At 38.7% G+C, this 27,391-nt stretch overlaps 1 long non-coding RNA gene across 1 annotated transcript; it reads left to right on the top strand.

Moving 5' to 3' along the window:
• The first annotated feature begins 9,908 nt into the window (after positions 1 to 9,908).
• LOC104240655 (uncharacterized) lies at positions 9,909 to 12,908 on the top strand. The gene is made up of 4 exons (XR_011401621.1): positions 9,909 to 10,102; positions 10,732 to 10,834; positions 11,099 to 11,244; positions 12,341 to 12,908. It is a non-coding gene; the product is annotated as an uncharacterized lncRNA (long non-coding RNA).
• Positions 12,909 to 27,391: the final 14,483 nt, after the last annotated feature.

Raw genomic sequence — 27,391 nt, 5'->3', positions numbered from 1 at the left:
CCTCAGGAAGAGTCTCCTACATTTTTTTTTAAAACCCGACTTTGACCCTCAAGAGACCCGTCGACAGGTGTCCGTCATTGGGCCAAGTCAGTTACTTCTAAGGTGAGTACAACCAATTATACACAACAACAAAGATACAGAACTACAACATACTCAATGTATAAGTACACTAACAATACACCACTAAAGCAAGTCTCCCACCCCACACAAAAAGAATATGGCATGTCCCCGTGTCATAACACAAATAAAGTGAAGAAGGGTAAGAAGACTTCCCTGAGCATCACTCGGAGTCGGAGACGGTGCTGGGATCCACATGACAAACCCTCCCCAAAGCACGGAACCAAGCTATCATCCGGATCTCAGATCTGGCCTGCCGCTGAGACATGGCATCCATACGCATATGCAGGCCATCCACCGAGGAGCGAAGATCTGCCACCTCTTCCTCCAAAGAATGCAACATGGGTCGGCTGGACTGTGATCTAGAGAACCCTGCCCCAGTATGGGATCGCCGAGAGGATCCGGCTCCATCATAGGATCTCTTGGATGGTGCCATGGGTGCTGGGGCGTCATCCTCATCATCAAGCTCAATGGTTGTGGGTGCATCTCTGCCCACTGTGATCTTTGAAACTCTGAATGTCGCTTTTGCGGGCAAAACTCCATCTGTAGGATAGGTGGGGACACCATCCAGTAGACACAACCTCGTCACAAGTGAGGGGAAGTAAAACCCCTTAGATAGCAGAGGTGACCGAAGGATCATTTAATCTCTAATAATTCTCGCCACATCAAAGCCTTTCTCGGTAACGAAGCACCACACCAATAGAGCCTGTAGGTGGTTCACATCTGTCGTGTTGCCCGTAGGCAATAACCGGCTGCAAATAATAGTGAACCAGCACTTAGCCTCATGTGTGAACGACTTGGAGTGAAGGGTAATGTTTTCCTGTAGCCAGATTGGACGACCCCCTACGCAGATTGTCTCAATCATAGTGTCCCAAGTGACCCTTTGGGCGTCGTGGTAATGATCAATGTCACCAGTGAACTGAGGCAGCTGCAAGACCTGGCGAATCTTCAGAATTGAGACATCTACCACCCTGCCCCGCACAATCACAGACCGGCACAAATGTTTCGGGCAGTTCGCTTAGAACTCCCGGACTAATATTGGGTTTGCCGTCTCAGGTTCATCAAATAAGAACTACATCTCTCTCCGTCTGATTTCCTCATACATGTTTGCTTTTTCCATACGGAGGGCAGCCCTGTCAACAGGAATCTCAGGGACAAAGCTTTTGGTGGCCTTAGCATGAAATGCGTCCTCTGCCTCCTGTGACTGGAACCTGGTGGCATCATATATTGGCATTTGGGAAGTGCTTGCCGAGCTCTTTCACCTTTTTTGGGCCATATTACCTGCATAAAATTCAGGGTAACAATCAGATGCATCCTAACATGTGCCAGTCGGATGGGTACTCAGACTTCGCCACCCGATGGCACCAACAGTTTCCTTTTGTCAATCAATGCTAGTATACCCAATTAGTAAGATGCCCAAAGTTGACAACCTCCACTATTGACCTCACACCACTATTAATTCTACAATTCCGCCATATAATACCCCACACAATCTCCCACAAGCGAATCATGTCAAATGCGATCACCACCACAAACTAAGAAGGGCACAAAGTGCTCCAAAATTTTACAACACACCCCAATTTTCGGCCATTTAGACCCCTCCACCAAGCTTCACCCTAAAAAATTTGTTTAGGCCTCCAAACATTCTAAAAATCGCCCCCAAGTTAAGCACAATGAAAACCCAACCATTTAAACATCAATCATGGCCAAAAGAAGCAAATAATGGAGAAAAAGAAAGAAAAGAAAGAAAAAAATAAAAAATTTACACTAAAACACTACCTAGGGTTTAATTGAAACTAATTTAGACTACTCATTACACTAAGTTATGTAAAAGAAAGAGAAAAGAATAGAGAAGCTTACCTTGAGGATGAATGGAAGGGATAGGTTGTGGAGAGAGATGGAGAAGAAAGGAGGGGCAAAAATGGGGGTTTGATGGATAGGAGATGGTGTGAAAGAGAGAAGAGAAGAAAGAAGGAGATGCGAGAATAGTGGGGGGTTAGGTTTATTAAAAAGGGGGGAAAAGGAAAAAAAAATCTGCAACTTACCTGGCCCGCGCTGGTTTGCCGCGGTTATGCTGGGACCACGGTAGACCTCTTTCAGAGGGGGTATTTGACCGCGGTCCTACCGCGGTTACGCTGAGACCGTGGTAGACTTCTTTCAGAGGAGGTCTTTGACCGCGGTCCGACCGCGGTTACGCTGGGACCGCGGTCTGGGCGTGTTCCTGCTACTTTTTTTTCATGAAGTTATGCATTACACTTACAACACATTCGTGGGTTGCCTCCCACGCAGCGCCTGATTTAACGTCGTGGCACGACGTAGATGAGCGCATTTAAGGCTCGCTCGACCTCTGTGGTTCAGTCAGGTGTAGCTCAGACACTTCCTTTGGTTCGCTCATGCCTACATATAGTTTCAATCTCTGCCCATTGACTCTAAATGTACGAGAGTTTTTCTCTGTGGCAATCTCGACAGCACCTGAAGGGAAAACTTCGACCACTCTAAATGGTCCAGACCATCGTGACCTGAGTTTACCCGGAAATAGCCTTAATCGTGACTTATAAAGCAACACCATATCTCCAGGATTGAAATTTCGCTCCACAATGTTCTTGTCATGCAACCTCTTCATTCTTTCCTTGTACAACCTTGTGCTCTCAAAAGCAAGATGTCTGAACTCGTCGAGCTTATGCAATTCTGTGATTCTCGTTGTGCCTGCAGCCTCGATGTCTAGATTCAGCTGTTTTAGTGCCCACCACGCTCTATGTTCAAGTTCCACTGGCAAATTGCAGGCCTTCCCGAACACCAGCTTATATAGTGACATACCAATCGGTGTTTTAAAAGCAGTTCTATAGGCCCAGAGTGCATCATCTATCTTTTTTGCCCAATCAGTTCTTGTGGCGTTCACAGTCTTGGTTAGCACGCTCTTTATCTCTCTGTTGGACACTTCAGCCTGCCCACTAGTTTGCGGGTGATAAGGGGTAGCCACCTTGTGGCGTATATCAAACTTTGCAAGAAACTTCTCGAAAGCTCTATTACAGAAGTGAGTGCCTCCGTCACTGATAATCGCTCTTGGTATCCCAAATCTGGTGAATATGTTCTTCTTCAAAAACCCCACCACCACTCTTGCATCATTAGTGGGCAACGCTGCAGCTTCTACCCATTTGGACACGTAATCCACAACAACAAGTATGTATTTATTGCCATAGGAGCTGACGAAGAGGACCCATGAAGTCAATCCCCTAGACATCAAACACTTCCACCTCTTAAATTGGGTTCATGGGCATCTCATGGCGACGGAAAATGTTCCCGGTCCGCTGACATTCATTGCAGCCCTTCACCCATTGGTGCGCATCTTTAAACACTGTTGGCCAAAAGAATCCGGCCTCAAGCACTTTTGCAGCTGTCCTGACACCTCCAAAATGTCCTCCATAAGCCGATGCATGACAAGCTTGCAAAATAGAAGATTGTTCTATCTCGGGGACACACCTCCGGATCATATTGTCAACACAAATTCTAAACAGGTAAGGCTCATCCCAATAATACATGCGGCAGTCACGATAAAACTTTTTCTTTTGTACAGATGAAAGGTCATAGGGAACTATACCGCAGGCCAGGTAATTTGCAAAGTTTGCATACCATGGCGCTTCCTCAAGATTAGTAGCGAGCAGCTGCTCGTCTGGAAAGGTTTCCAGAATATCTTCAACCTCAACTGCATTTTCAGCTCCTTCAAGTCGTGATAGATGATCAGCGACTTGGTTCTCTATGCCCTTACAGTCACAAATTTCAAGGTCGAATTCTTGCAGCAACAACACCCAACGAATCAGGCGCGGCTTAGACTCCTTCTTCTCAATCAAGTACCTGAGAGCTGCATGATCAGTGTATACAATTACCTTATAACCAATCAGATATGATCTAAACTTGTCGAAAGCAAACACCACAGCCAACATCTCCTTTTCAGTCACAATATAGTTCAGCTGGGCTCCACTCAGCGTTCTACTAGCATAGTAGATTGGATGCATCAGCTTGTCCTTCTACTGTCCCAGCACTGCCCCCACTGCATAGTCACTGGCATCACACATGAGTTCGAATGGTTGCTCCCAGTTGGGGACAACAATGATAGGTGTTGTGACCAGTCTCTTTTTCAGCTCCTCGAATGCTACCCTGCAATCATCAAAAAACAAGAAAGGGTGATCTTTTTCTAACAACTTACAGAGAGGGTTGGTAATTTTTGAGAAGTCTTTTATGAATCTCCGGTAGAAACCGGCATGCCCAAGGAAGCTTCTGATTGCTTTGACTGAAGTTGGAGGAGGTAGCTTTGCTATTACATCCACTTTAGCACGATCCACCTCAATTCCTTTGCTTGACACCCGGTGCCCCAAGACTATGCCTTCTTGTACCATGAAGTGGCACTTCTCTCATTCAGAACCAAGTTAGTCTCGATACACCGTTTCAGCACACGTGTCAGATTTATCAGGCACTCATCAAATGAATTCCCCACCACTGAGAAGTCATCCATGAACACCTCTATTATGTCCTCTACCATGTCAGTGAATATGGCCATCATGCACCGTTGGAATGTGGTGGGTGCGTTGCATAGGCCAAAGGGCATCCTCCGAAAGGCATAAATGCCATAAAGGCAAGTGAAAGAGGTCTTCTCTCTGTCCTCCGGTGCAATAGAGATCTGGTTGTATCTTGAGTACCCGTCCAAAAAATAGAAGTGTGACCTCCCTGCCAGTCTGTCTAACATCTGATCAATGAAGGGAAGTGGGAAGTGGTCTTTCTGGGTGGCTAGATTTAGCTTTCTATAATCCATACAAATTCTCCAGTCCGTGACTGTTCTTGTAGAGATCAATTCATTGTTATCATTCTTAACTACCGTTATGCCACCCTTTTTAGGTATAGATTGAACTGGGCTAACCCAGCTGCTGTCAGAGATTGGGAAGATAATTCCCGCGTCTAACCACTTTATTACTTCCTTCTTCACCACTTCCTTCATGTTAGGGTTCAGCCTTCTTTGGTATTCCCTGGAAGGTTTGTATCCCTCTTCCAGTAGAATTTTGTGCATACAGTAGGTGGGGCTGATCCCTTTTATGTCAGCCATGGTCCACCCAATGGCAGTCTTGCACTCCTTAAGTACCTGCAAGAGTTGTTGCGCCTGCACATCTAACAAACTAGATGAGATAATAACAGGTAATGTGGAGTTAGGTCCAAGGAATTCATACCTGAGATGGTTGGGCAATGGCTTTAACTCCAGCTTTGGTGGTTCTTCGATAGATGGCTTGGCTGGAGGAGTCTCTCGATTTTCCAAGTGCAAGGGCTCAAATTCTAGAGTTCTATCCCAGAACCCTCTACCCTCTAATGCCAACACCTATTCCGCCAGTTCCTCTCCATTCACCTCATCCAAATTCAGTAAACATGCAGCAAGGGGGTCCTCAATGGTTAGAACCTCATCATCAGTCTCTACGATTACATCCACGGCATCAATAAGAGAACAATTGGCGAATTCACTTGGTCGTCTCATAGATTTCTGCACATTGAATGTTATCTACTCATCGTTCAATCTCATCTTGAGCTCCCCGGTTTCACAATCAATGAGAGCTCTCCCTGTGGTCAAGAATGGTCTTCCCAAAATCATGGGAATCTCTTCATCCACTCTGCAGTCTAAGATCACAAAATCTGCAGGGAACACAAATTTCCCTACCTAAATTAACACATCATCCAGTATACCAGAGGGTCGTTTCACTGTCCTGTCAGCCAGCTGCAACAACATAGAGGTGGGTCTAGCTCTTCTAATGCCCACCCTCTTGTAAATCGCCGGGGGCATAAGATTGATGCTGGCCCCTATATCACACAGTGCTTTAGCAAAAGCAAAATTACCAATAGTGCATGGAATTGTAAAGCTCCCTGGGTCAGACAACTTTTCTGCAATTGGTCTAGTCACCACTACACTACATGTCTGAGTAAGAGTAACTGTGGCCAAGTCTTGGAAATCAAACTTTCGGGACATTAAGTCCTTCATCATTTTTGCATACCCAAGCATCTCCTTCAAAGCTTCAATCAATGGTATGTTTACCTGGATTTGTTTCAGCATTTCGAAGAACTTCTTGTATTGTTCCTCCTTTTGGTACTTAGCCAGCCTCTGAGGGAAAGGTGCAGGAGGTCTCTTCTTCCCAATCAACAGGGATTGATCCTTATCAGCTGCTACATCAACTACTGGTTCCTGTACTGTCTCAGCTTCTTTCTCGGTCGCATTCTAAATGCTATTTTCTTCCTGGGCAGGCTGGACTAGCACCTCCGTCAGTTTCGTTGACTCATCCAGCTCAATGGGCACTGGTATAAGTGTCTCAGCTTGTCTAGTTTCTCGAGCCCTCTCTTGCTTTACATCCAGATCTTTGCTATTACGTAGACTTACCGCCATCAGCTGCTTTGGGCCTTGATCTTTTGGATTTATCTGGGTATCTGCAGGTAGTGTCCCATGAGGACGATTGTTCAGAGACATGAAAATTTGGCCCACTTGCACTTCAATATTCTTGATTGCTGCATCATGTGCATCCACTCTCTCATTAATCTTTGCATTAGACCCAATAAACTGTTGCATCATTGCCTCAAGTCTAACAAACCCATCTTCCTGCCTTCCACCATGTTGCTGTTGAGGAGGGTGATACCCGTGCTGCTGATTCTGATTATTATATCCCTGTGGCCTTGGGTAAGGTGCCATATTATTAGGGGGTCTCATACCTCCCATGTTTCCGTTGTTGAACTGTGGATGGACTGGCCTATATTGCTGATTTTGCTGGCCCCAATTCTGACCACCCTGTCTCTGGCCTCCATAATTAGACATATAATTCATGTCTTCAGGGTAGTGGTGATGATCATGTTCTGCATTCCATTGCTTACCGATTGGCTGACTAATGCAAGATGCGCACAAACCCCCATTGGTAGTATCTACGATGTGTACCTGCTGCTTCTGCCCTGACTCTTCTACCTTTTTGGTGAGTATACTTATCTGTGTCAATAAGGTGGCCATATTTTCAGCCATAGAGTTGGATGGATCTAAGGGCACTGAGTGAACCACTAGAGTGATAGGTGCATTCCTGGTTGTCCATCTCGAATTTTGTGCCATCTTGTCAAGCAAACTCTGGCCTTCTCTCCATGTTTTGCTAAAAAATGCTCCACCAGCTGAAGCATCAACAATGTTCTTTACGCTATCTGACAATCCCATGTAAAACCTCTTCCCCAACATCAGATCTGGAATACCATGGTACGGGCATATAACCAGCATCCCTTTAAAGTGCTCCCATGTTTCATGCAGTGTCTTCATTGGTCTCTGTTTAAAACTCAAAATTTCATCAATTTGTTGAGCAGTCTTATTGGGTGGGTGGAACTTGTTATGGGATTGCCTGACTAACTCATTCCAAGTTGTTATAGAATTTATGGGAAGTGAGTTTAGCCAAGTCTGGGCAGCTCCTGTCATTGAGAATGGAAACAATAACAGCTTGATTGCTTCAGGAGTTACGTTGGGCTGCCTTAGGGTTTTGCAGATAGAGAGGAAGTTCTTCAAGTGCTGCTGAGGATCTTCGACTTGCGACCCCGAAAATAGTCCCTTGTTCTGCAACAAGTGCAGCATGTTATTCGTAATTTGGAATGACTCAGCCTGTATCTGCGGAACTACAATGGCTGTGGATAGATATTTAGCTGTGGATTGTGCCCAGTCATAGAGAGCAGCCTCTGGCACTATTGGTACCGCTGGGTTTTCCTCGTGATCCCCCATAACTGTTTCGAATTGTGCAGTTGTTGGTTGTTGTTTGTTTTTCCGATTAGCCCGATTCAAGGCCTTGAAAACTTTCTCGGGATCTGATAATGCTTCAAATACTTCACCAGATCTTGATGAGTTTCTAGGCATGCACCTGTGCAACCAAGTCAACAAACGTTAAAATTTCAATGTAAAAATTGGGTATAGAGAAAAAATGACTACAATAAGAATTTTTGTACTTCTTTCAATTGTAATTGATAACATCGTTAATTCCTCGGCAACGACGCCAAAATTTGATCACGCCCAACTATGCCTTATAAAAGGACAATGCGGACGTTGCAAATATAACCTGAGTATTTATGCCTAGAGTGGAATCCATAGAGAATTAACCTATCAATTACTTTCGTTGGACTTACTAAATTCTTTAGAATCAACTTCCCCAAACGTTGTGAATAACAGTTGATGGTATATTTAATAACTAAGATTGAAAGTCAATAAACAGTTGTAAACTAAATATGCTTAAGTTGTGAACAATAATGAGAAGGTTCTAAGGTAGTGATTTCCCCTATTGATGGAATCCCTTCTGTTTATGTTTCATATAGATTTACCAACACATCTCTATCAACCATGAACACTCTTTTTACCGTGAATCTCTCCCGAGTAATCACGATAATTTACTAGACGCACTCTAACGAGATACGCTAGCTGGCTTTGTTTATTACAGTTCACTTTAGATTGCACCCAAGACTTCGTTATCCCTAATCCCGCATTTAAACCCGCAGTTATAGATCCCTCTTATACTTTGGGAGTGATGTTGTTCAACAATTACCTAAATATGCACTCTCTCCCGAGTTATGCATATTAAATAGGCACAACTAATTGAGGATCCTGTCAATTAACTACAACAAACACGTAGTTGAACAAATAGAGATTAAACTGGCAAACTATATTAACATAATCAAGAAGTTCATCCTTCAATAGGTTCCATCAAAACCCTAGACAAAGGATTTAACTACTCATGACAATGGGTAAATAAACTATGAAAATATTCATGATCAAAATTGCCAGAAAAATAAAGAGAAGAAGAAAATATGATGTTTGGGTGATCTCTTACACTTGTTTTTCTTGCCAAAGTACTCTCTAAAACATTACATGCCTCCCTTGGGCGAGTTCTATTGTTTAATATAGGGTTTTGGGCTAAAAATCCCGTGTTTTTGCACTTCAGTCCCTCAATTTTCCGCTTCCTATCGCGGTCCTACCGCGGTTACGCCAGGACCGCGACCAACTAGCCTTTCAGAATCCGCAACAGCCTTCTGCCGCGGTCCGACCGCGGTTACGCCGGGACCGCGGCAGTCCATCTCCAGTTCTGGTTTTGCTGCCTTCGCGTGGTGCACTTAGCGGATATTGTACGATTGGCCTCTTTTTCTCCGTAATTGATCCCAAAAGTACTCCATAGACTTCTTTTATTGTATATAGCCTGCAACGCATGAAAAGCACTAATCAGAGCATTTTGTTATCACTTTTTACCATAAAAACTATACAAGAAGGTGGTTCTTTAGGGCCTAATTATAGTCCAATTCACCTATTATCAGATATTGACAATTACACTAAGTAGAAGTGTGTACGCACTAAGGATATATGCTTAAGTAATGTTAGCGATTCACTAGCCTATACATTGTTAATTATACACTAAATAGAAGTTTATTAGTGGTATACGTGAAAAATCTTGGTGATTATTTAATTATCTTAAATTGATAACTAAAGTAAGTAGAAATATATTAGTTGCACGTTAATTAATATTAATAATTAATTAGCTAGTATCCTTAAATAATGTTATATTCGATTACATTGTAAATTGATAGTTATAATACGTAGAAGTGTATCAGTAATAATTAATTAGCTTATAAATTAATAATTACAACAAAATTATGGGTCATTAATTTTGGTTTATATAGTTACATGTTTGCTAATTAATTTGGTTAACAAATAAGGACGAAAGGTTATAAGTTAAAATACAAGTTTTTTAACTTTATTTTTTTTCCCTACCATTAAACGCGCCTTTCTCAGCAAAAGCCCCAACTTAGATTTTTTGCTCAATTCTCTTTCTACGCCTCACTGCTACTAGGGCAAATCCCCGCTTCACCGGCTTCGTCGGCACTCAATCCAAGCGGCCATCGTCGTCGTCGTCGTCGGCAATCCAGCGTCCATCGTCGGCACTCAGACTCCTCTCCATATCCGGTAAGGTTTCTTCCATCGTTGGTCATTGAGGTCGTTTTTGGGGGTGGTTTGAGGTCAGAAGTGATCTTAAGGTTGTATAGAGTAAACTTATAAGGTTGTTTAGAGTAAGCTACTCTATTTTATGCAGCTTAATCCTTGAAGTCAAGTTTCATCCTAGCAAAAGGTTGAACAAGCTTCTTCTTTTTCTTGAATGTATGTTGATTATAAATATTTCACTCTTGAATGTATGTTGTATATGCATATATGGAAGTTATATTCCATCTGCTACTAATATTTATGATAATTTTAGTCATGATTTATTTAAGTTGATAACGCTCTTAAATCAAACAGTCTGGCTTTCTCCAACCCTCCCAAATTACACTTAAGCATCTTTTTAGCATCGTATTCTAAGATATGAGAGAACTCTAATTTGATTAACTAGATATGCTAATGCAGAATAAACAAATAAAGAAAATGCTAGTAGTTTCTTTGGTTCTTTTTACCCTTTTAATTGTTCACGGTTCCAATGTTTTTATGGTTTCTAATAATTGCAACTACATTTTGCAAGGCTAATAATCCTTGTTTTTTCAAGAGTATTCAGCTTATTTTTTGTTTGTGTCTAATTTACTTCATTTTCTTTTTATTTGTAGAAATACAGGTTGTTCAAGGAATTATTAGCGAGTTGGAATCCCAGGGGGCACTTCCTAGAAGCAATTCGAGGGTCTCATCTCTTGCGACGTGTTGTGGACCGAGGTTGGTTCTTGAAGACCACTAATATTTTTTTTTCTGGTTTCTATGAGTAATGTGAATTGTCTATGAAATATTTATCCAGTGATATCTATACTCCGTATGGATAATTAATTTGTCTCATGAACTTAATTTGGATCATATCCTTTTTCCCTTTACTTTACAACCATGACATGATAAATCTAATCAACAATCTTCTATTTAGCTTAGAATAACTATGTTTCTTTATTAAATGAGTAATAATAATAAATTTGTTGTTTGTATATGTAGATGGAACATCGTATGTGGATGTACGATAGGAATCTTCCTAATCGGCGGGGTTTAAGAGATGAACGTGGTTGGAGGCGTGTATAAGGGTAGAGCATACGGCCTTTCCTCCTAGCGCAATTATCATCCCCTCGCGTGTGGACTACAAGGTATATACTTTTTGGTTAATAAGCTCTTCTTTTTGTTAGCTGTGTTTCGGGGGCTATTTTTGGGGCCGTTTCAGGCTAATTTTGTTACTTTTGCCATTGATACTTCCACCATTGCCTGCACCACCACATTTTGTGTTGTTGCTACTTTTTGGTTGGATACTATGTATGTATGTATGTATGTATGTATGTATGTATGTATGTATGTATGTATGTATGTATGTATGTATGTATGTATGTATGTATGTATGTATGTATGTATGTATGTATGTATGTATGTATGTATGTATGTATGTATGTATGTATGTATGTATGTATGTATGTATGTATGTATGTATGTATGTATGTATGTATGTATGTATGTATGTATGTATGTATGTATGTATGTATGTATGTATGTATGTATGTATGTATGTATGTATGTATGATCTCAGAAAAAAGTTTCCTTATATTCTAGTTTTGCAAGTGTCACGATTTTTGGAAATCTGATTCTATCTCCTAGAAAACTGATTCAAAACTTGTGCCAAATTTTCTGATCTAGTCTTGACCTTAAAGTTGAGGGAATTAGAGTAGTTGCATTTAATTGGCATAATATTTTACGTTAGGTAGCTAACCTTTGATGGCCTTTTTAAACTAACATTTAAATGCCTACTTTTCGGCACTAAATTCTTGACTTGTGATGAGGTTTTTGTCCACAAGTATTGTGGAATTTACTCTATTTTATTAGTTAAGATAATAAAAAAGGATCAGTCACTCTAATAATTGCTGAAGTTATTAGAATATTAAAGAAAAACTATGGCAATATAAGAGAAGCGGTATAAAGTACATTTAACTTTGAGGACTAACTTCAAAGATCCGTAATATTGTCCGTTTTAATTTGGGCAAAGTCTGCACAATTTTCCTTAAAAGGCCTCACATATTAAGAATATCCCTATATCTTGTGAAAGTAATATGTTGCTCAAAATTTAGCCGAAGTTTTCTACTTCATGGTATGTATAGTAGTCGATGTTCCTTAGTTGAAGTTTATGAAGTTAGGTGCCGAATTATTCAATTCTAACTCTTCGTGTATTTTTTCCACTTCTCTTTTGTGGATAATAAGGTATTGGGACATCCGCCACCGTGCAAAATGAGGACCTTGAGGAGATGCGGCGAATGATTCAACAACTTTCTAGGAACTATGCGGATGAACGAGAAAAAAGAAAGCGTGAAGAGAAGATTAGAGACGCACTTAGGAATGACATCGACTCCCTCAAGGCTCAAGTGAACCACTTAATTGGCCTGCCCCGCTCTCCGCCAAAAAGCCACATTTATGAAGAGGATGAAAGTGATAGAAATAATACAAATGATGAAGAGGATGAGGAGGAATCCAAAGATGAGTGATTTTAGTTTGGTTGGATTGTTGTTTAGTTGGATGTTAACTTTGAATGTTACATTTTAATGTTTGGTTGGATAATTTTGATGTTTGACGGGATAATTTGGATGTTTGGATAGTTTATAAAGTTTTGTTGTTGTTAAGTTGAGTTTTATTGTGGTTGCATCTCAATTTGTATTGTAATATTCTAGCTGGCAGGTGGTGCAACAAAAAATAGGCATTGCATGCCAAAAATGTACCAGATTTACCGACGGATTTGCCAACAGAGTCCGTCAGAACAATTATTCATTTTCAATCCAGAATTCTTAATTAGCGAGGGTGTTCGTCGGTAGACTTGAACCAAAATTTCAAATTTTATTGAAAATACCGACGGATAGCCATCGGAATATGAATTTATTCATATTTTTAATTTTTATATTACTAAATTAAAATTCTAAATTTACCGATGGTGTTCGTCGGTATTATTAAATTATTATTTTTAATTTACCGACGGGTATCCGTCGGTATTGATATTATTAATATTATATTATTTTATAATATACCGACGGATATCCGTCGGTAGGTAAAATTATTTGGTCAGAAATGTACCGATGGCTTTCCAAAGGGGTCCGTTGGTAAGTTACCGACGGATTCTGTCAGTATATTTTACCGAGGAAGTATTTACCTACCAACCACTTACCGACAGACTTCCGTCGGTAAAACTTTGTTACCGACCGACTTCCGTCGGTAAAGCCTTGTTACCGACCGACTTTCGTCGGTAATTTGCGTCGGTAAACAGGTGATTTTTAGTAGTGATTATTTCCAAAGGATTCAGATAACATGTGTTTGTTAGGCTAAACAAGTTTCCCTAATCTTTATTTTTGTATTTCTGTGGAAAATATTGATTTTGGAGTCAAATGTTAGCTGGTAAATGAAGGTACTATTGAGATTTTAGATTCTATTTCCATAGAATTGGATGATTTTAGTAGTTAGTAATATTTGGTTTTCTTAGAGCATGAATAATTATTCTATGTTTAGATTTGCAGTTACTTAAAAAATATGTAACCTCTCAGAATCGAAAAAAAAACTCTCTGATAGACTGTTTGGCCAAGCTTCAAAAATCAATTTATTTTAAGAAGTTTTTTTTTCAAGAGTAGTTTTAGTGAGAAGTAATTTGTGTTTGGTTAATTAATTTGAAAAACAATTTTGAGCAGTAATTAGCGTTTGGCTAAACTTTTGAAAATTGATTATAAGTGTATTTTTCTCAAAAGTGTTTATATCATAAAAGTGCTTTTGGAGAAAAGTTACTTTTTTCTACTTCTGCTTCTCCTCAAAAATATTTTTTTTTTACTTCTAAAAGCTTGGCCAAACACCACAATTTTTGGCCATATGTGCTTTGGGCAAAAAAAAAAAACACTTTTGGCCCAGGAAAAAACTTGGCCAAACGGTTATGAGTTTGTTCTACATTTAGAGCCCGTTTGGACATACAAATTTTTTCTTTTTTTTCAATTTTTTTTGAAAACAATGTTTGGTTATCCCATTCTTACCAATTTTTCCTTTTTCACTTGAAAATCCATTTTCAAATTTGAAAAACTGGTTCTTGCCATTTTTTCAATTGAAAAAAAGAATTTGCTAGTTTTTAGTTTTATATTACTCTATATTTTTAAAATTTATAAAATGACCCCATCAGTTTTTCATGTTTGGCAGATACATCTTTGGCGACTGATGGTGAAACATCAGTCTTAGTTGATACTTGAACTCTGCCTACTAGAAGTTTGATTATATGGTTATGAGAAATATGTGGCTATGCCTGCTTTTGCACCTTCTCTGTGTGTTAGTAGAATAAGAAAAGGTGATATTGATTTTGCATCTTATGTGTATTGCAGTAAAGCAGAATATGATAACAGTTAAACAGTAGCATTTTGATTGTTTATTTCAAGTAGGATAATCAAATTGGGATGGTTTTGATATTTTTTACAAGTTGTGGGGGTATAAATCATGTTTCATGGTTTTGAAAAAAAAGACATCCAAATATGTTGCAAAAATTATAACCAAACACAACTTCATCTTCAATTCAAATTTTAGTGTAATTCCAAATTTTTTTTAAAAAAAATCGGAATTCATGTCCAAATGCCTATTTAGTTATTCTTTTTTTTGAGAGCCTTATTTTTCAAAAAGTAACAGATCGGGGATTTAATTTCTTTTTTCCTGTGATTTAAATCTTAATTTTGCTAATTCCAATGATGAAATGTTAACCATTCGGCCTAGATTGAACCCTCTTCGTCAAAAATTAATACGCATAAATAGTAGAAGCTCAAATCTCAACGATGATACTCTAGTGTTTACTGAATTTCTTTTATAAATTTTTTTTTCGCGACAAAAAAAAAGTGTGTTTGTTTGTAAGAATCTTTTTGAACTTTCGGAAGAAAAAATTTATAACTCAATTTTTTTAAAAAAAAAAAATCCTCAAAAGAATTTTGCAATGCAGAATGACAGTGAGGGACTTCCCATAAAAAAATATCTTCTCTCGTCCCCAGCACTCATAAAATCTTCAAACACATTCTTTTTTTTTTTTGGCAAACTTTTTTCTACAAAATACTTTTCTCAAATATTTCTCGCGAATTTGGTTTACAACCATGTATATTTCATACCTTTCTTTTTTCCTCAAAGTCGAAGAAGAAACTAAGAAAAAGTGTGGAGGATTGTGGGAAAATTAAAGTGAATCATTTTCTATCATCACAAACCATTTGATTTCACATCCTTGTCCCCATCACTCACTTCTATTTGCTTGTATTTTACAACTTATGTCATTTTCTCCTTTGTTTCTATTTTATCATTGGCACACATCCCTATTTCCCTCTTCACTTATGTCAACATTAAAATTAACCTATTCCCAACGACTTATGGTCCACCACTTCATTCTCAAATCCAAATAAATCTACATCGCTCACAATTTGTTTCAGCCATTTTCAGTCAAAATCCCATCTTGACAATCCATGCACGATTGCACTTAGAGGTGCTAATATCGAATCAGAAAATCGCAACAAATTGAAAAGTCAAACCAAACCGATTAGAAACTTTGACTTGGTTTGATATTGACTAAAAAAATCTGAACCAAACCAACATATAAATATATAATTTTTATATTGTGATGACCCGATAGGTCATTTTCAGTTGTATCCCTCATTTCTGTGTTTTGAAACCTCGACTAGCTCCGTTTAGCCTTCCTCGATTTACGTGCACAGTCTGTATCTTTTTCCGGAAGGTTCGATCGTTTGAGCATTTGCACTTCGCTCGATAGTTTGAGAGCGCGAGTATCTCCACATGATATATTATGACTTGTGTGAATCGTCGGTTTTGGTTTTTATGTTATTCGGAATTGATTTGGAAGAATGCACTTCGAAGCTTTAAGTTGGAAGAATTTATCAAGTTTGACTTTTTAGCATTTGACATCGAATTGGAGTTTTGATGGTTCCGTTAGGTCCGGATGGTGTTTTAAACTATGGCATATGCCCGGATTTGTATTTGAATATTTGTAGAAGCATTCAACACTAATTGGCGAAAGTTAGAAATTTGAAGGTTAGGAAAGTTCACAAGTTTGACCGGAAGTTGACTTTGAGGATATCGGATTCGGATTTTGGTTTCAGGGATTTGGAATAGCTTTGATATGTCATTTGGGGCTGGTGTGTAAAATTTGAGTTCATTTCGTGTTGATTTGATATGTTTCAGTGCGAGTGTTGGAAGTTGAAAGTTCAAAGTTGACTGATTTTTATTTGAGATGTGATTCATCGTTTCGATGTTATTATGTGTGATTTAAGGCCTCGGGTAGGTCTGGATTATGTTACAAGACTTGTTGGAATGTTCGGACGTGGTCCCGAGGGGCTCGGGCGTATTTCAGATCGATTTCAGACCATTTTTTCTTCATATCGCATTGCTGGTTTCTGCTGAAGTTTGGTGCATAAAAGGTTCTTCGCGATCACGGACTTAGAAGTGTGATCGCGTAAGGGAAAATTGGAGCAGAATATTTCTTCTTCTACGCATTCGCAAGTCCTCAGACGCATTCGCGTAGGTTGCTGCAGGGTGTGCAATACATTCACGCAAGTACTCACTCGTTCGCATAGTGGTTTGGACTAAGTTGGGCAGTGGATGTTTCTTCTTCATGTTCGCATTGTATTTTTTATGATCGCATAATTCAGATAAAGGTAATCATCGCTTTCGCATGAGTAATTACGCGATCGGGTAAGGTATTTTGAGAGGCTGTTGAGTTTGTTCTTCGCGATCACGAAGAATGTCCCGCGATCGCGTAGGGTATTTCTGTCCAGTGAATATAAAGTACTCTATTTCAAGGGTTTAAGCTATTTTCACAAATTTGGAGCTATAGAGCTCGGATAAGGCGATTTAGCAATTTTTACCATGTGGATTGAGGTAAGTGTTCTCTACTCATTTTTTATTTTTTATCATGAGTTTATCTTCGTTTTTGACATTTGATCGAGGGTTTCAAAAGAGAAATTAGGGGTTTTTGTCTAAACTTTTCTAAAGTGAATTTTTGAGTTTTGGACATCGATTTGGAGTCAAATTTGAGTGAAACTAGTATGGTTGGACTCATATTGTTAGATTTTGTGAGTTTTGTCGGGTTTCGGGATTGGGGCCCAGGTTTGACTTTTTAGTTGACTTCGGGATTTTGATCAAAAAATCGACCTTTATCATTTGGAATTGTTTCCTTAGGTATTATTTGATGCCTTTGAGCTGCTTTGTCTAGTTTCGAGCCGTTCAGAGGATGATTTAAGAAGGATGGCGCTTTTAGGTATCGATTTGGCTCGTTTGAGGTAAGTTTCTTGCCTAACTTTTTTGGAAAAAATTTCCCTACTAATTTTCATTGCTTGCTACATGCGGGGGTGATTCATATATGAGGTGACGAGCGTATATGCATGTGCCAGAGTTAATCATGCTTGGAGGTTAATTATATGATTAATTATGCCTTGTAGAATTACGTGGCCTTCTTGTTTCATGTCTTACTTGACTTCTAGACAATTAAAAATATGAAATTAAATGCTAGAAACCAAGATTTAGCTCATTATAACTTGATTAAAATATGACGGATTTTCGTGAAACTATTGATGTGTTAAATTCGGTCATCACTATGCTTAATCGCTAATACATCGCTACGACTGTTATTCTTGAGATATTGGATTCCATACTTGAATTAAAGATAAATTTTGAGACTTGCTGAAATACTTGTACAATGAGGTTCTTGAGGTTTATTGAATTGTTATTGGCTTGAAACTGTGATTGATGTTCATTTGGAATATCCGCTTAAACACTTTCCTTGATGTTATTCATGCTTCCTACCTTGCTTGTGATTAATAGAATTGTGCATGGTGAGGAAGAGTGTAAAGCACTAAGGGTGATGCCGTGCTATTGCATTTACATTATCTATTTCATTTACATTATCATGTGAGGAAGAGTGTAAAGCACGAAAGATGATGTCGTGCCATTTCATTTATATTATCATGTGAGGATAAGAGTAAAAGCACGAAGGGTGATGCAGTGCCATTCATTTACATTATCATAATCACATTTACATTGTCATGTGAGGACGAGAGTAAAAGCACGAAGGGTGAGCCGTGCCATTTTATTTACATTGTCATGTGAGGATGAGAGTAAAAGCACGAAGGGTGATGCCGTGCCATTTCATTTACATTACCATATTTTTATATTATCATGTGTTCATGGCACATAGGGTGTTTCCGTGTAGGCGAGGACGAGAGACATGCATTATGTGGTAATATCTTTTCCTTGTGTATACATTCATGCCTTTATCTTGAGTTGTTACTATTGCACCTATATTTTCTATGTGACTTGTCGTTGTTGTTCTGTTTTTGTCTTCTATCTCAATTGTTGTTGTGTTTTCCATGCCTTCTATCTGTTTAACTTGCAAATATCATGCTTTCCTTCTTGTTTGTCATATCTACATCTGTGCCATTTCTCATTTGTTGCACTTTCATATAAGCCTTCTACCATGTTAGTTACTCATGCCTTCTATTTATTTAGCTTATAAATATCATGATTTCCTTCATGGATGTTATATCTACATCTAAGCCTTCTACCATCATAGTTAGGTGAAGTTTATATTCCTCTATCTTAAATGCTATCATTACCTCTATACCTTATATCTATTATGCTACTGTCCCATATGCACTGTGTTGCTCGTTATTGCTTCATGTGTGTCTCCCACTTTATCAGTATTGTTATTGGCACTTTTTTACCTGGTTGGTACTATTATACATATGCTCGGTGAGGAAGAGATATATGCATGAAGGGTGTTGCCGTGCCAATTGATTTGACCTACATTCATATATTTAGTGAAGATGAGATAAATGCATGAAGGATGTTGTCGTGCCATTCGATTTGATATCTTGAGTGCATTTCTCACACCATGAAAGTTATGAATTTACTATCGTGATTTCTTCTAGTAATCATTTACTGCCTCGCATAGTTGTTTTCTTGTACTCTTATTTGTTATGTTCTAGAACTATTTCTATTGCTAGTCTACTTCACAGGTTATTGTGAGCACGTGATTTTTGTTTCACGAAAACTACTCCAAAAGAAATTGAAAAATAAAACAAATTGCCTTTGGGTACAATTTTGAGAATTTTGCGTAATGTTTTGGATAATTATTTTTGTCTGTGAATGTTTATTTTGTTTTAATTAATTGAAAAATACCAAAATACATGTTGCATGTATATTTAGGATTTAATTGTGTATTTTTGAATTAATTAAACCATATCCTATTTTTAAAAGAATGAAAATCACAAAAATATGAATTTTGGTAGCTTTGTCATTTTATTGTTTAATTGTGTGATTTTATTTTAATCAATATTTGATCTTGTGTGTTAATTATTGTTAAGGGTTAATTAATTTCTTTTAAAAAATAATCTTGGTTTTACAATTTAATTTAGGAATTTTTGTTTTTAGGAATTAAAAGAAAATGAAAAAAAGAAAAACAAAAAGAGTGAAAATTGGACCAAATCGGAACTGGGCCAATTTCAATGCAAAACCAGGCCCAACTCATATCAAACGATCTAGTCCAATAAGCTTGGTCTCTCAGATAATCCAAACGACGCCATTTCGGTGCCTCAGATCTAAGCCGTTGATTTGTTTCCATCAGACGGCTCAGTTCAACCCAGCATTATTTGAAACGATGCCGTTTTAGGCAAGTTGATCCGAGTCGTCCGTTCCCAATGATCTAACGGTCCCAGCCTTCCCCCATAACCCGGTCCATTTCAACCCAGGTCAACCCGGCCTCTTAATGAGACCAAACGACACCGTTTGATTTAAGTGAATTGATCTGGACCCTCGATCTCTCTTGATCGAACGGCCAAGATCAAACCACCCCCACTATATAAATGCAATCTCATACCTAGCCCCCTCAATCCAAACCCCTGTTCATCATCGTCTTTTAGAGACGAGGAACCCTAATAGCCGCCACCCCATCCCTTCACCGTAAACCCGGCGGCGCCGGCTCCGATGGCCGTGAAAATAACACCCCTGAACCTCCTAACCACCCTCAACACGATTCCATACTCCATTAACCTCGAATCATACTACAGCTTCTCGAATCTTCGATCAAAGACCCCATCCTAAACCCTACCTTGTCCACTTAACCCCAAAATCACACCCAATAATCCCCTTTACCTCCTCGTCGCTAATCCCTAACCAGATGGGCTCGAATCCGAGTAAAACTCATCGAATGATGGATCTAGGGTTCGATAGTTCGAGACTGTTTCGAAGATGTCAGGGTCGAACGGGTTCTGGTTAGTATTATAAGCCTATTTCTAATGAAATAGACGCATAATACTAACTGGAACTCAAGTTCGAAAGGGCATATGGGTGAAATCCGAGAAAAGAACAGTGAGTTCTTCTTAGCTTCTTCTTTTCCTTTTTTCTATGTGTTTGTTTGTCTGTGTAATTAGTCGCTTCTTTAGGTTTTCAGTTTAATTTAATCCAGTATATATTCTGATTTTGGTTAGATTAAATATTCCAATGTTTGTTTGAGTAGTTCAATCAATTCTTCGTTTGCCTAAATTAGGTTCATTGTAATTCGTCTTTTGTTCGTTATTTTCTCTCTTCTCCATCAGTTTATGTTTTGTCGATTAATAACATAGGTTATAAATAGTTTCGTCGATTAATTCGTTCTTGTTTGTAGACCAGTAAGTTCGTCAAATGGTTTAATGTCGCGTGTTGTGTGTGCTGATCTGTAGACACTTAGCTTCAGGGCTCAGTGTCATTATACTGACAGTGATCCGATATTTTGGATAGGTTTAACTTAGAATTGTGTTAGCTTAATCCCCATATCAAGTTTCAGCTTCAATAATGTTGTTGGGTTCTGTGTGATGTTAATATGATTTTGATTCAAATTCAGTCCCTTTGTTTCAATTGGAATTCGACCTTAGTCATTCAGTTGTCAGGAGGATTGGTTATAGCTGTTAATCAGAGTTAGTTTTAGATAATTGTTAGCTTGAACAGATTTTAGAGTTAAAGGTTTTAATAGATTGTATTAGGGCAATAATATTAAGGGGTTTTAAGGGTGATTTGGGAATGGAACAGTTAGGATAATATTTTAATGTTAGTGTCTTGTTAGTGGGGTATTAAATGTCTTTAAATTAATAAGTTAATGAGGAACAAGAGGGAATTGAGGCTAAAAATAAGGAAAATCATTCCTTAGTGGGTTTTAAGTGGAAATATGCAGATTTTTGTTTGCTGGGGGGTCGGGTAGTTAAGTTATTAAAGAGTGGGCAGGTCTGTAATGGTGATAAAATAGAAGGAATTTGGACTGATTGGAGGGGGGAATTTTTTTTGGAGAGTGCCAATTCAGAATTAGAAATATACAAAAATAGGCTGACTTTTAATGTTGAGGAGGTCAGTTGAGTTTGAGAGTAAGAAAGTCTAGTCTTCTTTGATTGCTGAAAATCAGTTAAAAGAGTAGAGTTTCTTGAAAGTGTTCTTCTTTGAGAGTTAAAGAATAGAGAATCAGAAAGTACTGTTTCATTGCATTTCTGAGTTGATTTCTGCTCTCCGTTTGTTTCTGGGATTTCTCTGGTTCAGTTTGGTATTGCTAGGGTTGTCAACTGGTTTTTCTGAGTTTGTCGTGGGTTTCCCGTTACTGTTCCATTGGTTATTGCTGGGATTTTGCTGGTTTTAATCTATTATTAGGCTATTGTTGCTTGTTGTTGTTGCTGTGCTGCTACTGCATCTGCTGTTTCTCATCTTCATCTTCTTTTATTTCCAATACCAGGTACACGACTGTAACACTGGCTATTATAAGCTGAAATATGTGGAAGCATGAATACATATAAAAATGGAAGTCTGAAGTTTGATTCAGTTTTTTCTTTGTTTACTGATTATAGTTAGAACATTTTGGATACTATTGCTTTGTAAATTTTTGCTGCTTTGTATAGTTGGACTGTTACATGTTGATGCTTAAGTAATGTAGACGCAATAATTTAGTATAGTTTAGATTTGATTTGTATATGATTGTATAAAGTGGGCTGAAGTTGGACGTGTATGTTTATGTTAATTAGCCTACATATTGGTGCTAATCACCAATCTTGATGTAATATGATTTATCCATGTGGTTTAAATGTTGAAAAATCAGAATAGTTTGAAGCATGAGACAAAAATGTGAGATTTACATCATTCGCATGTAGTGATCAGTAGAAACTGGTTGTCATTTAGGATATAAGCATTAATTCAAAGACATCCTTTTGGCATTTATTTGCTAATAATATTTCAATATCATAGCTTCAAAATATTGGGTGTTTTTTTTGAATATTGATCTAGTAAGGCTAACTTGAATCAATTGGTTTAATCAGTCACTTCGCATCTTTGGCAAAAATCAGGTTTCTAGTAGTGACTTGAACAACCCCAAATGTAGTAGTGGTAGTAGAATTAATAATAAAATTAGGATTTTCTTTTTTTTTTCCAGAAAAAATATATATAGAAAATCGTAGTCATTTTAGCATGGACCTTTAAATAAAACATGAGACGAGCCTCGCCGGATAAAACGTGTAAATTGCGAGGCTCTCAGTAATTGGCTAAAAATAAAACATTTAGAATTCGGGATGGGTCGTTTAGTGAATTTCACGGCCCTCCCCAAAGATAATAACGTGCTAGTCACTTTAGGCGCGCTTTTAATAATTTACTTTCTTAAACCTGGGTGCACATTTATGTGACCCAAATCCAAATCTCGAAGGAGTCGAAATGTGTCGATAACCACGGGTGCATTGATGTAACGTGGTTCGAGATATATTTTACAACGTCGCAATTCCCGTTAAAAAATAATAATAATAATAAAAACGTTAAACAGTTAAAAGTTTTACATAGGTTCAACATGTATTAAAATCAGATAAATAAGCCGAATATGACAGTTGAGCGACCGTGCTAGAACCACGGAACTCAGGAATGCCTAACACCTTCTCCCAGGTTAACAGAATTCCTTATCCGGATTTCTAGTTCGCGGACTGTAATACAGAGTCAATTTTTCCTCGATTCGGGATTCAACCGGTGACTTGGGAAACCATAAATCTCCTAAGTGGCGACTCTGAATTAAATAATAAATCCCGTTTCGATTGTCCTTTAATTGAAAAAACTCCCTCATATACCCTTCGCGAGAGTATAGGTAAAAAGGAGGTGTGACAGTTATAACAGTAAATATCTTTTGACTAAAAAAATCCTCATCACTACTTCAACGAGGTTAGACAATATACTTACTGGATACATAGGGATCGGTTGTACTCATACTATACTTCTGCACCTTGCGTGCAGATTTTGGAGCTGGAGTAGTGTATGGTGGGAGTTGGCATTGAAGGTATACCTACGTTCCGATTATAGCTGCTACTTGTCCTTGGTAGCTTTAGATTTTGCTAATCTATTTATGTAAACTTCAAACAGATAATGTATTTATTTATACCAGTTTTTCTTTAAATTCTAAGTCTTAGAAGCTCATAATTTGTACTACTAGTCCTTGGGTTATTGTATAAATGTTCCGATAATTCTTCACTATTTTTTTATAAATCTCATTTGGATTGTATTGACTGTTAGTTGTCTTACCTAGCGAGTTGAGTTAGGTGCCATCATGACTAATAGATTTTTGGGTTGTGACAATTGGTATCAAGGCCCTAGGTTCGTAGGTTCTACGAGTCATGGGCAAGTGTCTAGTAGAGTCTTACGGATCGGTATCATGATGTTCATACCTATCTTCAAGAGGTTACAGGTCATTTTGGAAAATTTTCCTTTCTTCTTTCCTTATTGTGCGGCCTTATTTCAGCTTGACACCTACAATTTTGATTCTTCCTATTCATTCGTGTATGGTGTGGCATGCTTAGTATTCGTGATGCCTGACGACCTATGATGCTGCAGATGGATTACGAAGGGCTATGGATGCTTGATTATCATCACAATGTGCTATCTAGTCTCAGGAGCAGATCTAGTGTTCTATCTCCCAGTCGTTCATTTGTGGTACAATATGGTTTCTTGTATCTTGTTAGTAAGCACAAGCTTGGAAATACTGGCTGGTGGCCTAGCTGTTGTGATTAAGGTGGGTTCATGATAATGTGTCGATTTGAGTACAGCCAGTGAGCTATCTCGTGCGTAATGAGTTTGGATCGTGTGTCTCGTATGAAGTTTCCATTTGGTGGAGTGCATATGTTATCATTTTAAAGAATTTGGGGAAGTTTGACTATTGCAAGGATGGATACGTGCTTGGCAGAGTTTTCAGAGTGTTTTATGACTAGTATTTCATGAGTTTTTAAAGTATTCAGCTAAATAGCCATGTGAGATCGGGGCATGCTATGAAAATATGGTACTTCAGATTGTCGATAAGGTGTTCTATAGCTTTAGGCTAAATGGGGAGAGTCTGCTAATGACGATCAAATTGCAGGATCATGCGTTGTATCATTTTCTTGCCCGAGGGATTGTTTGGTTGTTTCTTCAAATAGTCATGTGCTGGTGAAGCGTGGATTGCTCAATGTGTATTAGCTATGTATTGAAGATCGGACTAAGGTGAGTGGTTATCGAGAAGGTTCTGACGACTTCCAGGTCTTATGTAGCATTTGACTTCTAAATTTGTGTACGAGTAGGTTTGAGATCGGTAGAGAATAGTGATCGGATCTGCGGTAGTTCTATGTCAAGAATGCATCTACATGGCAATATTGGAGAGATGCAAGAAACAACTTTGGATTCGCAAAAGTTCCTTCAGAGCGAGCATATCAGAACGAGCTATTTTCAAATTGGTAGCCTATGTGACTCGGTTGAGTTAGAGGCAATTATGACTCGATTATGTGTTACTGAGTTCTGAAGAATTCATCATGGTTATGACCATGGATGGAGTTAGTGTTTTATACAGGTATAGAATCTATATTGTGTGTGGTGATGTTCTCCTGGATTGAGTTAAATGAAAGGTTCGCGGTTGATGAAATGTCCAATGTGCTCATGGTTTAGAGTAGATTATGGAATTTTTGTAGTGTCACGAGTTAGCATGTTAGAGGCGATGTGCCGTGTGGGGTTGAAAAGTTACATGTACAAGGTTGCAATTTAGTTTTGGAGGGAAGTATATGAGTTCTTGATGACACAGACGATTTCGGGAGTTTAAGATTATGCTGGCACTATTTGTTTTGGCCGAAGGAGAGTTCGCCTGTTGGCAGGTGCATTGTATTTTGACTTATGAGTATTTTTCTATAAGATGATGGAGTATGAGTGACGTATCGGCCATTTGAGTAGTGGTACTGAGATCAGATATGGAAATTATTGTATACATGAGGTTCGGAGACTGGATGTTCTCGTTGGCAGACTATTCCTTGATCGCGAATTGTGAAGAAATGTTGAGGATTGAGTGATTGATGGTGTGTGTTATGGAAATGTTGTTATGGACTATTGGAACGTTATTTACCTGTTTGGGAATGATCGGAATTTGGTTTGGGAGTATTTGTGAGCCTATTGAGAATGTGTATTCTATATCAGATCGGATTTGCTTGCTCCTGCCAAGTATTACCACAGGTATATCATCGAGCGGAATGGTTGTTATTCGCGCCTTGGTCTATGTTATGTGTTTCTCTCTTATGTTATGACAGTTTGTGAGGATTACATTATTCTTTGCACACATATTGTAATTCCGTTTGACCTTATGGCGTTATGGGTGAGATGGCCCTTGTGATGTTGACTTGCTTATTGTACCATAGTTGTGCTTGTCTTTCTTAGTATTGTTGTGCCTAATCATCTTCCCACAGTGATATTGGTGCACTCTATTGTGTTTGATCTTGAAGCACACATAATCAATGAGCCCGAGTATTATGGCTCCATGGGTACCCTATGTGGATTGAGATGATGGGATCGGGTTGTGCGCCGCAATGGTACTGTGATGAAATGTAACTCCTTATGCTTATTTCGTGTATTTTGCTTTCACATTGTTGAAAATAGTTCATAGGAAATATTAAAATTACCCTGCCTGCTTAATTGGCTTAGTAGTCTTGTTATTTAACTTTCCTACCATTATCTATCATGTCTGAATTATTACTTGTTGAATGTACAGAATCGTGTTGTGTGGGGCTCCATATGATTTTTGTTGAGACTTGTCGGTTGGGCTGCTTGTATTGGCTGAGATGAGGTTTCTAGACTTGAGATTTGCACTATCTTATTGGGATAAGGAATGTTTGGAAGAATGATACTATATTTCTGCTGAGGATTTGGGTAATGGCCCTGATCGGACGAGTGAGCTTCTTGGCTTATTGTAAGTGGTTAAGAGATTCCGTGTGTTTCTTTCATCATCGACAGTGTATAAAGGTTTTAAGCGAGGTTCTAATCGATATGAGGTTTACTATCGGTACCGAATTTGTTTTTGGGAGCCATGGTGGTCAGCAGTTACTGTTGTGAGTATCTGAGTAATGAGGTATATCATGTGATTACATCTTGGGTTATGGTTATGACTTAATACAGCTTGTTCAGAATTATACAGTATGTAGATGCGATATTCCGGCCTTATAAGGAATTCCGAATGTTGGAAATTTGGGTTCTAAGGCTTATGAGCTAAGGTTGAAGTGAGGATATCCAGTTATGTTGTGTTGGCGAAATTTGAGTTCATTCTGGGTTGATTTGATATGTTTCGGCACGAGTGTTGGAAGTTGAAAGTTCATTGATTTTGATTTGAGGTGCGATTCATCATTTTTTGTTGTTATGTGTGATTTGAGTCCTCAAGTAGGGCCGTGTTATTGTCACACCCCGAACCTGGGGGCCAAGATCGGCACCCGGTGCCTCATCTATCTTTACGTACCAACTTGCGACTAAGGGAATTTGAACATATAATGTCACACTTTGGTCATGGGCCACATTGCAAGACAATTGCAAATACTGACTAAACAACAATATAATGCTGGGCCGACAAGGCAGTCATAACTACTACAGCTGGCAAATCAACAAAATATTCATAAAAGGCGTACAAGCCAACATACTACACTAACTGACAGGATATGTCTACAAGCCTCTACTGATGGATATACAGTGATAGGAACAACTCCCCAACCTACTCATAACTTATATACATACATATACAAGATGTACATAAGGCTCTCGACCCGGAAACTCCGAAAGGCATGGAGCTTACCGATCAAGCTGAACTCGGGCAACACTTATTGAAGAGGCCTACCCGTCTGTCTATCTGACCTGCACACATGAAAAGCAGCCCCCCCAGAAAAGGGACGTCAGTACGAAATAATGTACTGAGTATGTAAGGCAATATACTGAAAGCTG

This window comes from Nicotiana sylvestris, chromosome 8, assembly GCF_000393655.2.
Source record: "Nicotiana sylvestris chromosome 8, ASM39365v2, whole genome shotgun sequence".
Taxonomy (NCBI): domain Eukaryota; kingdom Viridiplantae; phylum Streptophyta; class Magnoliopsida; order Solanales; family Solanaceae; genus Nicotiana; species Nicotiana sylvestris.
The sequence above is the reverse complement of the archived record's forward strand: the minus strand, read 5'-3'. Positions and strand labels throughout refer to the sequence as shown.